At 42.2% G+C, this 14,363-nt stretch overlaps 1 protein-coding gene across 1 annotated transcript in view; it reads left to right on the top strand.

Moving 5' to 3' along the window:
• CXCL16 (C-X-C motif chemokine ligand 16) overlaps positions 1-14,363 on the top strand; it is a 156,203-nt gene that overhangs the window by 2,323 nt on the left and 139,517 nt on the right. The gene's annotated exons all lie outside the window — the stretch shown is intronic.

The following is a 14,363-nucleotide window of genomic DNA, read 5'->3' on the forward strand; positions in this document are numbered from 1 at the left end:
ATTTTGTTGTCTAGAAGGAACATAAAACTGTTTGTACTTACTAAAGTCAGTAAAAACATTGTTTGATGAGTTTGGTGTGGAGCAGTGTTCATTTTGATGTCAAATTTCAGTTTAGTTTTAGTCATAGTCTTTTGACTAAAATGCCATTTTAGTTTCAGTTGTATTTTAGTCATCTGAATCGCTTTAGTTTTAGTTGTATTTTAGTTATCTGAACTCATAGTTGCATAGTAGGTAAGGTTGAATAAAGACAAAAGCCCATCCTTTTTAAGAATTGTTTTCGTTTTTGTCGTATTTTAGTTAGCTAAAAATCAAATGCGTTTAGTTGAATTGAAATGCATTATTTAAGCAGAATTGCAGAACTCATTATATACTCCTGGAATAAAAATCTGACAACATATTATTATTTATGGAATTATGGTTTGAACATGCACTACAGACACAGATTTAGATGTTGTAATTTATAACGTCTTTATAAATAAAACCAAGTTTCATAAATAAAGTAAACATATTGCATTTTGAGAAACATAAGTGCAACTTTAAATTATAATTATTTTTTTTTAAAACTGTAAACTCCATTAGCCGAATATATTACCAACATTAAATATTAAGAAAAGCAAAAAAGAAAATCCCTTTTCTGCCTTTTTCTTAATTGTTTTCTCTTTCAACAGCTTAGTAGATGCCCCCTTCTTATACTTATGTGGTAGTGCATTGTTCATTTTGATGTCAAGTTTCAATTTTGTTTCGTTTTGGTCATAGATTTTGACTAGAATTCCATTTTAGTTTTAGTCCTATTCTAGTCATCTGAATTATTTTAGATTTTAGTGGTATTTTAGTCAACTACAATAGTGTTAATTTAATCAATAAAATGAACACAGCTGTGGAGGAGCTTGAGTGGCCTTCAACAGATCCCTTGACCTCAACCCTACTGAATACCTTTGGGATGAATTGGAAAGCATATTGTGAGCCAGGTCTTCTCATCTAACTTCACTACTTGACCTCACTAATGCCTTTTTAGCATAGTGGTCCTAAATTTTCACAGACACGCTTCAATATTTGGTGGAAAGTCTTCTCAAAAGAATGGTCAATGTTAAAGTTTAAAACTTTATATTAATATCCATGGTTTAGTACTGAGATGTCCAATAAGCCCAGACAGTAGTAGTGGTCAAGTGTCATTGACTCTGTGACCATACAGGGACCAAACATTTGTGTGAACTAGTCCAAAATGTCCCAATTCTCTATTTATTTGGCAGCTAAAGATATTAGGACACTGTAAGGACCTGCCTTGGCAAGCTTTGGGCTTGTGTAGATGGCATCTGTATGACATCAGTTTAAGACTTTCCTGAGATCTCTTACAATTCACTGACTGGGGTATTGTACCTTTCTAAACTACAGTTGACTTCCGTCTGATCTGCAGTTGTCCTCCTTCTGGCCTGCAGTTGACTTCTGTGTGATTTTCAGGTGACCTGCATCTGACCTGCAGTTGATTTACATGTGTTCTACAGTTGACCTCCTGACCGGCAGTTTGATTCATTCTGATCTACAGTTGATCTCCTTATGACCTTCAGTTGACTTCAGTCTAATTTGCAGTTGACCTCCTTCTGACCTATAGTGGACTTTTGTGTGATCTACAGTTGACTTGCAGTTGACTTTGGTCTAATTTGAAGTTTACCTCCTTCTGACCTGCAGTTGACTTTGGTCTTATCTGAAGTTGACCTCTTTCTGACCTATAGTGGACTTTCACGTTATCTACAGTTGACCTCCTTGTGACTTGCAGTTGACTTCGGTCTAATCTGAAGTTTACCTCCTTCTGACCTATAGTTGACTTTCACGTTATCTACAGTTGACCTCCTTGTGAGTTGCAGTTGACTTCGGTCTAATCTGAAGTTTATCTCCTTCTGACCTATAGTGGACTTTCATGTTATCTACAGTTGACCTCCTTGTGAGTTGCAGTTGACTTCGGTCTAATCTGAAGTTTACCTCCTTCTGACCTATAGTAGACTTTCACGTTATCTACAGTTGACCTCCTTGTGACTTGCAGTTGACTTTGGTCTAATCTGAAGTTGACCTCTTTCTGACCTATAGTGGACTTTCACGTTATCTACAGTTGACCTCCTTGTGACTTGCAGTTGACTTTGGTCTAATCTGTAGTTGACCTCTTTCTGACCTATAATGGACTTTCACGTTATCTACAGTTGACCTCCTTGTGACTTGCAGTTGACTGCCGTCTAATATGCTTCAAGCAGATTTTGCTCTCCCGTAGACTTGCATTGGTTTGAAAAACCTTGTGAACGAGAATGTGTTGACACAGGTGCTAATAGCTCATGTTTTTATCACCGTTTATTGTTTTACTTTTATGGTTATGGCAACAGGATATGTCTTTGGAGTACTTAGTGATCATCCTGTTTAACCTATATGCTTCCCATATGTTTCATTTGTAAAAAGTTCCCCCAAACCATATCTTTTCTAAGTGCAAGACCTAGGTACTCCGGTTTCCTCCCACACTCCAAAGCAGCCTTTCTCAACCTTTTCAACACAGAGAAACCCTTGAAATAGTTCTCCAGTCTTGGGAAACCCCTGCTAAAAATTAGATATTTACAACTCATGATACATTAGTGTGATGGTCAGTGGGAAGAATGGTCCTTACACATGTGGTCATTGGGAAGAATTACCTCCTTACAAATAGCTAAAAAGATCAATGGTATCAGTGGGAACTTATCTGAGAGGCAGAAATGGCCCAATGCTGAAGGAACCCCTAGTAACCTCTTGAGGAACCTTAGGCCGCGTACACACGCGCGGACTGTTCGCCCAACCTTGTTCGTCAAACAGTTTGTCAAACAGTCCGCTCAAAATTAGCATGGACGGACTTGACCACACATGAAACTTGCGCGATGACGTGAACGGCATGTACGACGGGATGAAAAATATGACGTCCAATACACTGCAATGCAACCTTCGCCGTGTAAATCCTTTCTGAGCATGCGCGGAACTTAGTTTGACGAACAAGCCTACACACGGGCGGACTGTCCGCTCAAACCAAGTTTCAGCGGACAGTTTTACGGAAATTCCGAAAAACTTTGTTCGTCAGACTGTCCGCTGAAACTGTCCGCTGAAGCCCACACACGAGCGGACTGTCCGCTGAAACACTGTTCAGCGGACAAAGTTGAGCGAACAGTCCGCGCGTGTGTACGCGGCCTTAGAGTTCCACGGAACCCTGGTTGAGAATCACTGCTCCAAAGACATGCTGGTAGGTTAATTGGCCTTAGTAGGCATATGTATGAATGTGAGTTAGGGACCTTAGATTTTAATCTCCTTGAGGGCAGGGACGGATGTGAATATACAATATATATGTAAAGCGCTGCATAAATTGATGGTGCTGTATAAGTACCTGTAATAAATAAATATAGAATTAGAATTTCTGCTGAGTTCTACAGTCCCTTGCAGTTGAAAAAGCAATAGGATGAATACAAATCCCCTCTAAAATATAAAAATGCACAAATAATATTAATAATACTAATAAAATGTAAGTAAAAAAAATTGTGTGTCTTTGCAAGAAAAAATCCATATATACCGCAGAGTACTTTTTTTTATAACACTTTATTAATCCCAAAAGGGATATTTTTGAAATCCCAAAAAAATTCACAGCTGTTGTTTTATCCTTTCTTTTGCCACATTCATTAGCAGTTGTCCAGCAAGGGGTCCAGTCGTGATGTGGGGTACCTATTCTTCATAGTTAGCCCTTGTACACACGGCCGGTGATTCCGACGGAATGTGTCCTATCGGACCGTTTTGTCGGATATTCCGACGGACCAACTTTTCCAACTTGGCGGTAAAATTTTCCGATCGGACATGCTCCGATCATGTGTAGCCTACTCCGACGGACAAAGTGCCACGCATGCTCAGATCAAATTCCTAGACCAAAACTATTGGCTACTAGCCTGAACGCAGTGCCGTCGTAACGAAATAACGTCATCACGTTATGTACAATCGGATTTTCCGACAACTTTGTCCGACTGTGTGTATGCAACAGTTTCGGACAAAATCCGTCGGACAAAATCCAACGGATTTGGTTGTGAGAATGTCCGACCGTGTGTACAAGGGCTAAAAGGGTTGTTAAACATTCTGTGCCCTGATAAATTTTAAAAAACAAAACAAAACCGCTACAACTGAGCAATGATTTGTATTCTTGTAGACGTTTATGTCTAGTTGTAAATTAGACAATGTTTTTTTTGTGTGTAGATTGCTGTAGGGTATGTCACTGTGCAATGTAGACAAGGCAGAACTTGTTCAAGTACAATACCCAACAGGCAGATTTTGTTGTTATTGTAACAAAAATACGAAACGATACTTCAGCGTGATTTTAAAGCCGGGAAATCAGAGCGATTTGCACTGCCGATTTCATTACGGCTTGCAACGTCCTTCAACAGACGTCTATGTAAGTCCCAATGAAATCAGCAAAAAGCAGTACTGGAACCTTTTTCAAAGTCACTTCGACGTGAGTCATGGCGTTTTGAACGGTTCCGTTACGGGCAATGGGGTGCGATTCGTCATGTAATTTGTTACTGTCAAATTGCATGACAAATCACACTGGTATGAATGGGGGAAAACTCAGTATACACGGGATGCAAAGTAAGCGTACTATCCTGCAACGACTTGTCTAGACTTCTATACCTTGGAGGTAAAAACCTTAGTAAAGCTGACCCTGCATTAGAAGAATTTAACTGGACAACTTTAGTTTCAGAAACACTCGTTTTCAATTTTCAGAACATTAGTGGAGGTCAATTCGACAATCATTTTCAACCCAAACAAGGAGCAGGAAATTTTTCTTGAACAAACAAATTTCCAACAATGAAAGCGAATTTTGTTTGCGAAATTACATTCCTCCCAAAATCGATTGAAATCTAAAAATTAAAAAAATGTGAAAGTGTTGCATTAATGTAATATATATATATATATATATATATATATATATATATATATATATATATATATATATATATATATATATATATATATATACATATATAAGAACCAAAAAACGTAAGCTGATAATGCAATAAAAATTCCTTCAGTTATGTGGAAAAAAACAAATGTGATGCTTCTTCAAAGAAACACCTTATCCTGGGTGCTCCCACCACTACATGCAATGGGCACTCACCTCCTTTATGCGACCCCAGGGGGTCAAACACACCTTTGCACTTAGTGGCAATAATCTCTCCAAGCAATCCTCTTTAATCTTTACTTTGCTCAAGAAAAAACGATCTATGGCCAGCATAGGTTCCATCCGCTGTGCTGCTTTAAGCCTCAATTCATGTGTAAGACCAACAGAGATATAAAAAAAGACAAGAAAATTGCCTCCTATAGTGCACTATCCGAGGGATTGGATAATAAAACCTCTCCACCCCAGCTAGCAATAAACTCACATTTATTTAAAACAATTAAAAGCATAGATACAAGTCTCAACATTCTCACTCCGTATCGATCAATCCACCGCCAGGCTCCACCTCTACTAGTTTCGCCACCTCCCACTTGGCTTCATCAGGAGGAGTGTGCTAGGCGGCTGTGGCGGGACCAATATATAGGGTACAGTATAATAGGAAGCAATTACCTAATTTGTGAACAGTAGCGCTACCTCGTGTTGGCACGGCATGATGTAAACAAACATCGCACCATTATGTCACGCTTCCAGTTAGAAAACCAGAAGTTGCTTTTTTATGACCAATTCCGGTCACGGACTACAATAAACATAGGGAGCGTCAAGAAATGGCTGAAAATTTAGGAAATAATGTTAAAGAGGAAGTAAACCCTAATGGGTTTACTTCCTCTTTCATTTCCTGCAAAGGTAAAGCATAATGGACTACTATGCATCGCATAGTAGTCAATTATGTGTCACTTACCTGACGCAGGAGCCAGCAAAGTCACCGCTGTCCCCTGTAGTCCGGCGCATCCATCTTCTCGGTGGGTCTCACCGCTCCGCTGCTGTCATTCGGTGAAGACGTCACTCCCGCGCATGCGCACGGGAGCCGCCACTCACGGCATATCACCGTTGACTGCGCCGCGCTCAGTGCGCCTGCGCGCCACTGTCTACGGCGCATGTGCCGAGACATGTGTCTCGGCTTCCTTCCTTCCAATTCATGTGTAAGACCAATAGATGCAGAGATATATAAAAAAGACAAGAAAAAGTGCCTTATCTGACCAAAACCCCCCCCCCCCCCCATGGGCTCCTAAAAAAATGGAAAAAATAAATATTAGAAAAAGTAACATTATAAGAAAAAAGAAAAACGTAATAAAAAAATAAAAAAAACTACTGACATGGTCCACTGTCCTACTGACGCCAATCTCTGCTCTACTGACATTCCACTGCTCTGCTGATATACACATATGTGTGTAATACTATAATACAATAGGCTGTGCACACCAATGTATGTCAATATATTTATTTTGCACCAGCTTGACATGTATATCACATGTATATATAGGAAATATTTAAAAAAAAATCTAGTTCCTCTTTAAAACTTGGGCAGAAGTCAGCAGAAAGAAGCACATTGCCAAGTGCATACAACCTTCGAGATACAGCCAGTCTTTTCATTGGTTTTTATATATAACTCTGATTCATAGCTGTCTGTGCAGAAATTGGGGCAGCTGCTTATTGTCTAGCAAAAATCATAATGCAGGCATTCTGTTCTGATTTTATATGACGCTACTTGACATGAGCTTGTAAGCAGCAAGGATAATCATCATTAACTCTAGGCACAAGAATTACATCGATATACTACAGGCTGCATGTTTTGCGTTACAGAGGAGGTCTATGGCTAGAATTATTGCTCTCGCTCTACCGATCGCGGCAGGAGAGGTGCCACCCCCCCCCCTCGCCACTCTCCCGCGCCCTCCGCCGATTACCAGATCCTTTCCTATGCTGGTTATGGAGACGAGTGAGGCTAATATGGCCCCCACTCCTCTCTATACCATAGGAGGGCGGAAGCAATGTCAAAACGTCATGTCCGCCCATACCTCTTAAAGGAATATTTTTTCAATATCATTTTTTCAAATGACATATTTTTTTTTATTGCATTTAAGTCTAAATATGAGATCTGGGGACTTTTTGACCCCAGATCTCATATTTAAGATGACCTGTCATGCTTTTTTCTATTACAAGGAGTGTTTACATTCCTTGTAATAGGAATTAAAGTAATCCATATTTTTTTTTTTTAAAACAGTGTAAAAATAAATAAAATCAAGTAAAATAAATAAGAGAAAAAAATGTTTTTAAAACACCCCGTCCCGACGAGCTCACGCGCAGAAGTGAACGCATACATGAGTAGCGCCCGCATATGAAAACGGTAGTCAAACCACACATGTGGGGTATCACCGCGATCGGTAGAGCGAGAGCAATAATTCTAGCCCTAGACCTCCTCTGTAACGCAAAACATGCGGCCTGTAGAATTTTTTAAATGTCACATATGGAGATTTTTGAGGGTAAAAGTTTGACGCCATTCCACGAGCGGGCGCAATTTTGAAGCATGACATGTTGGGTATTTTACTGTTGTCTTGTTTTTTTATTCAAAAAAGTTAATTTTTTCCAAAAAAAGTGCGCTTGTAAGATCGCTGCGCAAAATACGGTGTGAAAAAAAGTATTGCAATGACTGCTATTTTATTCTCCAGGGTGTTAGAGAAAAACAATATATAATGTTTGGGAGTTCTAAGTAATTTTCTAGCAAAAAAAACAGTTTTAAACATGTAAACACCAAGTCTAAAAAAGAGGCCCGTTCCTTAAGTGGTTAAAGCGGGAGTCCGCCGGGACTCCGCGTTTTTTTTTTTTTTTTAAAAGCCAGCAGCTACAAATACTGCAGCTGCTGACTTTTAAAATAGTGATACTTACCTGTCCACCCCCCTGAAAGGTGACAATTGTGGCGCCGGAGGGGGGGAGGGTTCCGATGAGCAGAAGGTCCACTTTAGGGTGGACCTCCGCTTTAATATATCTATAAAAAAAATTCTGTTCTGTGTTTCTCATAGTCTTTTTTTAGTCTCCCTGATTTGGTTCTTACACTTCTTATCGCATTCCTTGTATTATTGAAATGCTGACGATAACCCATCCTTTTTATTTTTTCGAAAGGTCATATTTTTATCTTTAATAAGACTTTTTACTGTTTAGTTACCCAGGTTTAACCTTTGTTTCTTCAATTTTTATTGCCCATTGGAATTCACTCTGTGATACCTTTGTTTAATATGTTTCTAAAGCATTCCTATTTTACCTCCATGTTCAATATTTCTAGGATTTGCTGCCAATTGATGTCTTGTAGTATTGAATTTGCTCGTTTGAAATTTAGTGTTTTTGTACTACCCTCGTGCCTCCTTTTCCTATGGTTTATGCTAAATGTGATCATCCTGTGATTGTGCCAAAGGATATGCATTTCTGTCCATCCAGTCTTGAGATTTACAAAGCTCTGTTGCATAGCACCTCCCCCTGTCTTGCAGGGCAGGAAATTGAATCCGTGTTAAACCTAATTTATTTTTTTCAACCTTCATCACCTTCTTAACTTAGCTTTATTTATTTTTTTCTACTGTTTATATGTAAACTTGAAAAAAAATGCATTTGTTTGTTTGGGAGCGCTGTATTAAAACTGCTTTGTGCCAAAAACATAATTTAAAATGGAGTTCCACCCACTTTCGAGAGGTGGTCTTAAACGAAAGACCACCTCTCCACCCCTCGTTTTTGGCTAGTTAAAATGTTTTTTCTTTTTCTTCTAATTTACCTTTTTATGAAGTACAGCCTATACTCCGATTCATCCAGTCCGTGGCGCAGAGCTTCATATACTCTTCTTTGGCGAGCCCCCCGATGCATTCTGGGACTTGTGTGTGTCCCAGAAGACAGTCGGACATTCACACAGCACCACGCGACTCGCTCATATGTAGTAGGAAACGGGCAGTGAAGCCACAAGGCTCCACTGCTGGTGTCCCATCATATAAGGTCCCCCATCGGATAGTGTCCGCTGTGTACTGCGCATGCGCAGTACACAGCAACACAGATTCTGAAAATAACCGAGGATGAACGGCGCCTGCGCCGTGAGTCCAGGTTCTATCCCCACCATCCAAGTGGACATAGAGTAGGAATATAAAAGAGCCGAGCGCAGCGAGGCCGAGCCCGTAGCGTGGCGAGCAAAGCTCGCCCGCGAGGGGCCCTCTAATTTACACAACCCTATGTCTGCTTGGATGGTGGGGCTACCACCTCCACTCATGACGCAGGCACCGTTCAGCTTCGGAGATTTTCCGAAGCTTCGTCTGCTCCATACTTCGCATGCGCAGTACTGGGCGGACACTATATGATGGCAGGACACTATCTGCCAGAACACCGGTTTCCCTTAATTAGAATGGCGGCACCTGCACCCGATCCGATGGACGGATCGGCCTCGGGGGGCCGGCATCACGGGCTCCCTGGACAGGTAAGTGTCCTTATTAAAAGTCAGCAGCTACAGTGTTTGTAGCTGCTGAATTTAAATAATAAAACAAATTGCGGGTGGAACACCGCTTTAAGCGCCTTCATAAAAGAGACAAATCGCAGAATAAAATTTATTTTTGGATTAGTTATAAAATACTGTAGTTCAATAAGGAACGGATATTTGTTATTACTATGTTAAAGAGAATAAATGATGGCCATTATGACCAAATTGTGATAACCCAACCAGATCCTTCATCTGCATATTGGGAATGTAATGCTGTGTCCACACTGTACAGATTCTGGTTGGTTCCTAAAGCACTGACCAAAATTTGCTACATGGGTGGCCATGTCGCCCGTCGCCCTCCAATTAGAAAAATCGAAGGAGCCAGGTGGAAGATTATTGGCTGAACAGCAGCTGCATCCAATCACGTTCATGTATTCTGACAAGTGCATGCTAGGGCTGTCGGAGTACAATAGCCACGGTGGGAGATTCGGCCATCGGTGGTGTATAATGTGGATGGAGGAATTTGTTAGACTATTGCAGGCTGAACAAAAATAATCAATATGCGTTGTGGAGAGGCGACCCAAGGGTGGTGGAAGCCCCTTCGAGGGAAGACTTTCTGTAAATAAAATTGGGCTGCCACACCCTTAAAAAATAGTCTGGACTGACCGGGGCTCCTGAAAACACATACACCACATGAGCATAATCCCCCCAGATCGTTAGTGTATACCCAACATATGTCTGCCCAACATAATAACCATTGTGTTTTAATCTAATAAGGGCGTTTTCAATATTACAATATGTAGGTTAATGCATTTTTACGTGTTGAAGCTTGGTGGGTTAGGCAACCCATTCCATTTATATGGACTGTCAATGCATCTTATAGGACAAAATAAAATAGGTCCTGAAATGTTTTTATTCTCTTTCCCATCTGTATGCTGTGCCGAACCTTCCCACTGCCATCATTCTGTATGCTGCAATGTACACTGCACTGTACACTGCGTATTCCACACCACTTCTGCCTATAAACAGCTCTGTACATTCCCTATTCCACACCTCCTCCTTATGTACACGACATTGTGCATTCCATATTCCACACTTCCTCATTCTGTACACGGCACTGTACATTCCCTATACCATACCCCCTCATTCTATACACGGCACTGTACATTCCATATTCCACACTTCCTCATTCTGTACACGGCACTGTACATTCCCTATTCCACACCTCCTCATTCTGTACACGGCACTGTACATTCCCTATTCCACACTTCCTCATTCTGCACATGGCACTGTACATTCCCTATTCCACACCTCCTCATTCTGTACACGGCACTGTACATTCCCTATTCCACACCTCCTCATTCTGTACACGGCACTGTACATTCCCTATTCCACACCTCCTCATTCTGCACACGGCACTGTACATTCCCTATTCCACACCTCCTCATTTTGTACACGGCACTGTACATTCCCTATTCCACACTTCCTCATTCTGTACACGGCACTGTACATTCCTTATTCCACACCTCCTCATTCTGTACACGGCACTGTACATTCCCTATTCCACACCTCCTCCTTATGTACACGGCACTGTGCATTCCCTATTCCACACCTCCTCATTATGTACACGGCACTGTACATTCCCTATTCCACACCTCCTCATTCTGTATACGGCACTGTACATTCCCTATTCCACACCTCCTCATTCTGTACACGGCACTGTACATTCCCTATTCCACACCTCCTCATTTTGTACACGGCACTGTACATTCCCTATTCCACACTTCCTCATTCTGCACACGGCACTGTACATTCCCTATTCCACACCTCCTCATTCTGTACACGACACTGTGCATTCCATATTCCACACTTCCTCATTCTGTACACGGCACTGTACATTCCTTATTCCACACCTCCTCATTCTGTACACGGCACTGTACATTCCCTATTCCACACCTCCTCATTCTGTACACGGCACTGTACATTCCCTATTCCACACCTCCTCCTTATGTACACGACATTGTGCATTCCATATTCCACACTTCCTCATTCTGTACACGGCACTGTACATTCCCTATTCCACACCTCCTCATTCTATACACGGCACTGTACATTCCATATTCCACACTTCCTCATTCTGTACACGGCACTGTACATTCCCTATTACACACTTCCTCATTCTGCACATGGCACTGTACATTCCCTATTCCACACCTCCTCATTCTGTACACGGCACTGTACATTCCCTATACCATACCCCCTCATTCTATACACGGCACTGTACATTCCATATTCCACACTTCCTCATTCTGTACACGGCACTGTACATTCCCTATTCCACACCTCCTCATTCTGTACACGGCACTGTACATTCCCTATACCATACCCCCTCATTCTATACACGGCACTGTACATTCCATATTCCACACTTCCTCATTCTGTACACGGCACTGTACATTCCCTATTCCACACTTCCTCATTCTGCACATGGCACTGTACATTCCCTATTCCACACCTCCTCATTCTGTACACGGCACTGTACATTCCCTATTCCACACCTCCTCATTCTGTACACGGCACTGTACATTCCCTATTCCACACCTCCTCATTCTGTACACGGCACTGTACATTCCCTATTCCACACCTCCTCATTCTGCACATGGCACTGTACATTCCCTATTCCACACCTCCTCATTCTGTACACGGCACTGTACATTCCCTATACCATACCCCCTCATTCTATACACGGCACTGTACATTCCATATTCCACACTTCCTCATTCTGTACACGGCACTGTACATTCCCTATTCCACACCTCCTCCTTATGTACACGGCACTGTGCATTCCCTATTCCACACCTCCTCATTATGTACACGGCACTGTACATTCCCTATTCCACACCTCCTCATTCTGTATACGGCACTGTACATTCCCTATTCCACACCTCCTCATTCTGTACACGGCACTGTACATTCCCTATTCCACACCTCCTCATTTTGTACACGGCACTGTACATTCCCTATTCCACACTTCCTCATTCTGCACACGGCACTGTACATTCCCTATTCCACACCTCCTCATTCTGTACACTGCACTGTACATTCCCTATTCCACACCTCCTCATTCTGTACACGGCACTGTACATTCCCTATTCCACACCTCCTCATTCTGTACACGGCACTGTACATTCCCTATTCCACACCTCCTCATTCTGTACACGGCACTGTACATTCCCTATTCCACACCTCCTCATTCTGTACACGGCACTGTACATTCCATATTCCACACTTCCTCATTCTGTACACGGCACTGTACATTCCCTATTCCACACCTCCTCATTTTGTACACGGCACTGTACATTCCCTATTCCACACCTCCTCCTTATGTACACGACACTGTGCATTCCATATTCCACACTTCCTCATTCTGTACACGGCACTGTGCATTCCATATTCCACACTTCCTCATTATGTACACGGCACTGTACATTCCCTATTCCACACCTCCTCATTCTGTACACGACACTGTGCATTCCATATTCCACACTTCCTCATTATGTACACGGCACTGTACATTCCCTATTCCACACCTCCTCATTCTGTATACGGCACTGTACATTCCCTATTCCACACCTCCTCATTCTGTACACGGCACTGTACATTCCCTATTCCACACCTCCTCATTTTGTACACGGCACTGTACATTCCCTATTCCACACTTCCTCATTCTGCACACGGCACTGTACATTCCCTATTCCACACCTCCTCCTTATGTACACGACATTGTGCATTCCATATTCCACACTTCCTCATTCTGTACACGGCACTGTACATTCCCTATTCCACACCTCCTCATTCTATACACGGCACTGTACATTCCCTATTCCACACTTCCTCATTCTGCACACGGCACTGTACATTCCCTATTCCACACCTCCTCATTCTGTACACTGCACTGTACATTCCCTATTCCACACCTCCTCATTCTGTACACGGCACTGTACATTCCCTATTCCACACCTCCTCATTCTGTACACGGCACTGTACATTCCCTATTCCACACCTCCTCATTCTGTACACGGCACTGTACATTCCCTATTCCACACCTCCTCCTTATGTACACGACACTGTGCATTCCATATTCCACACTTCCTCATTCTGTACACGGCACTGTACATTCCCTATTCCACACCTCCTCATTCTGTACACGACACTGTGCATTCCATATTCCACACTTCCTCATTATGTACACGGCACTGTACATTCCCTATTCCACACCTCCTCATTCTGTATACGGCACTGTACATTCCCTATTCCACACCTCCTCATTCTGTACACGGCACTGTACATTCCTTATTCCACACCTCCTCATTCTGTACACGGCACTGTACATTCCCTATTCCACACCTCCTCATTCTGTACACGGCACTGTACATTCCCTATTCCACACCTCCTCCTTATGTACACGACATTGTGCATTCCATATTCCACACTTCCTCATTCTGTACACGGCACTGTACATTCCCTATTCCACACCTCCTCATTCTATACACGGCACTGTACATTCCATATTCCACACTTCCTCATTCTGTACACGGCACTGTACATTCCCTATTACACACTTCCTCATTCTGTACACGGCACTGTACATTCCCTATTCCACACCTCCTCATTCTGTACACGGCACTGTACATTCCCTATACCATACCCCCTCATTCTATACACGGCACTGTACATTCCATATTCCACACTTCCTCATTCTGTACACGGCACTGTACATTCCCTATTCCACACCTCCTCATTCTGTACACGGCACTGTACATTCCCTATACCATACCCCCTCATTCTATACACGGCACTGTACATTCCATATTCCACACTTCCTCATTCTGTACACGGCACTGTACATTCCCTATTCCACACTTC

The sequence above is a fragment of the Lithobates pipiens genome, unplaced genomic scaffold (assembly GCF_037356315.1).
Source record: "Lithobates pipiens isolate NorthernLeopardFrog02 unplaced genomic scaffold, aLitPip1_a1.2 Scaffold_8, whole genome shotgun sequence".
NCBI lineage: Eukaryota > Metazoa > Chordata > Amphibia > Anura > Ranidae > Lithobates > Lithobates pipiens.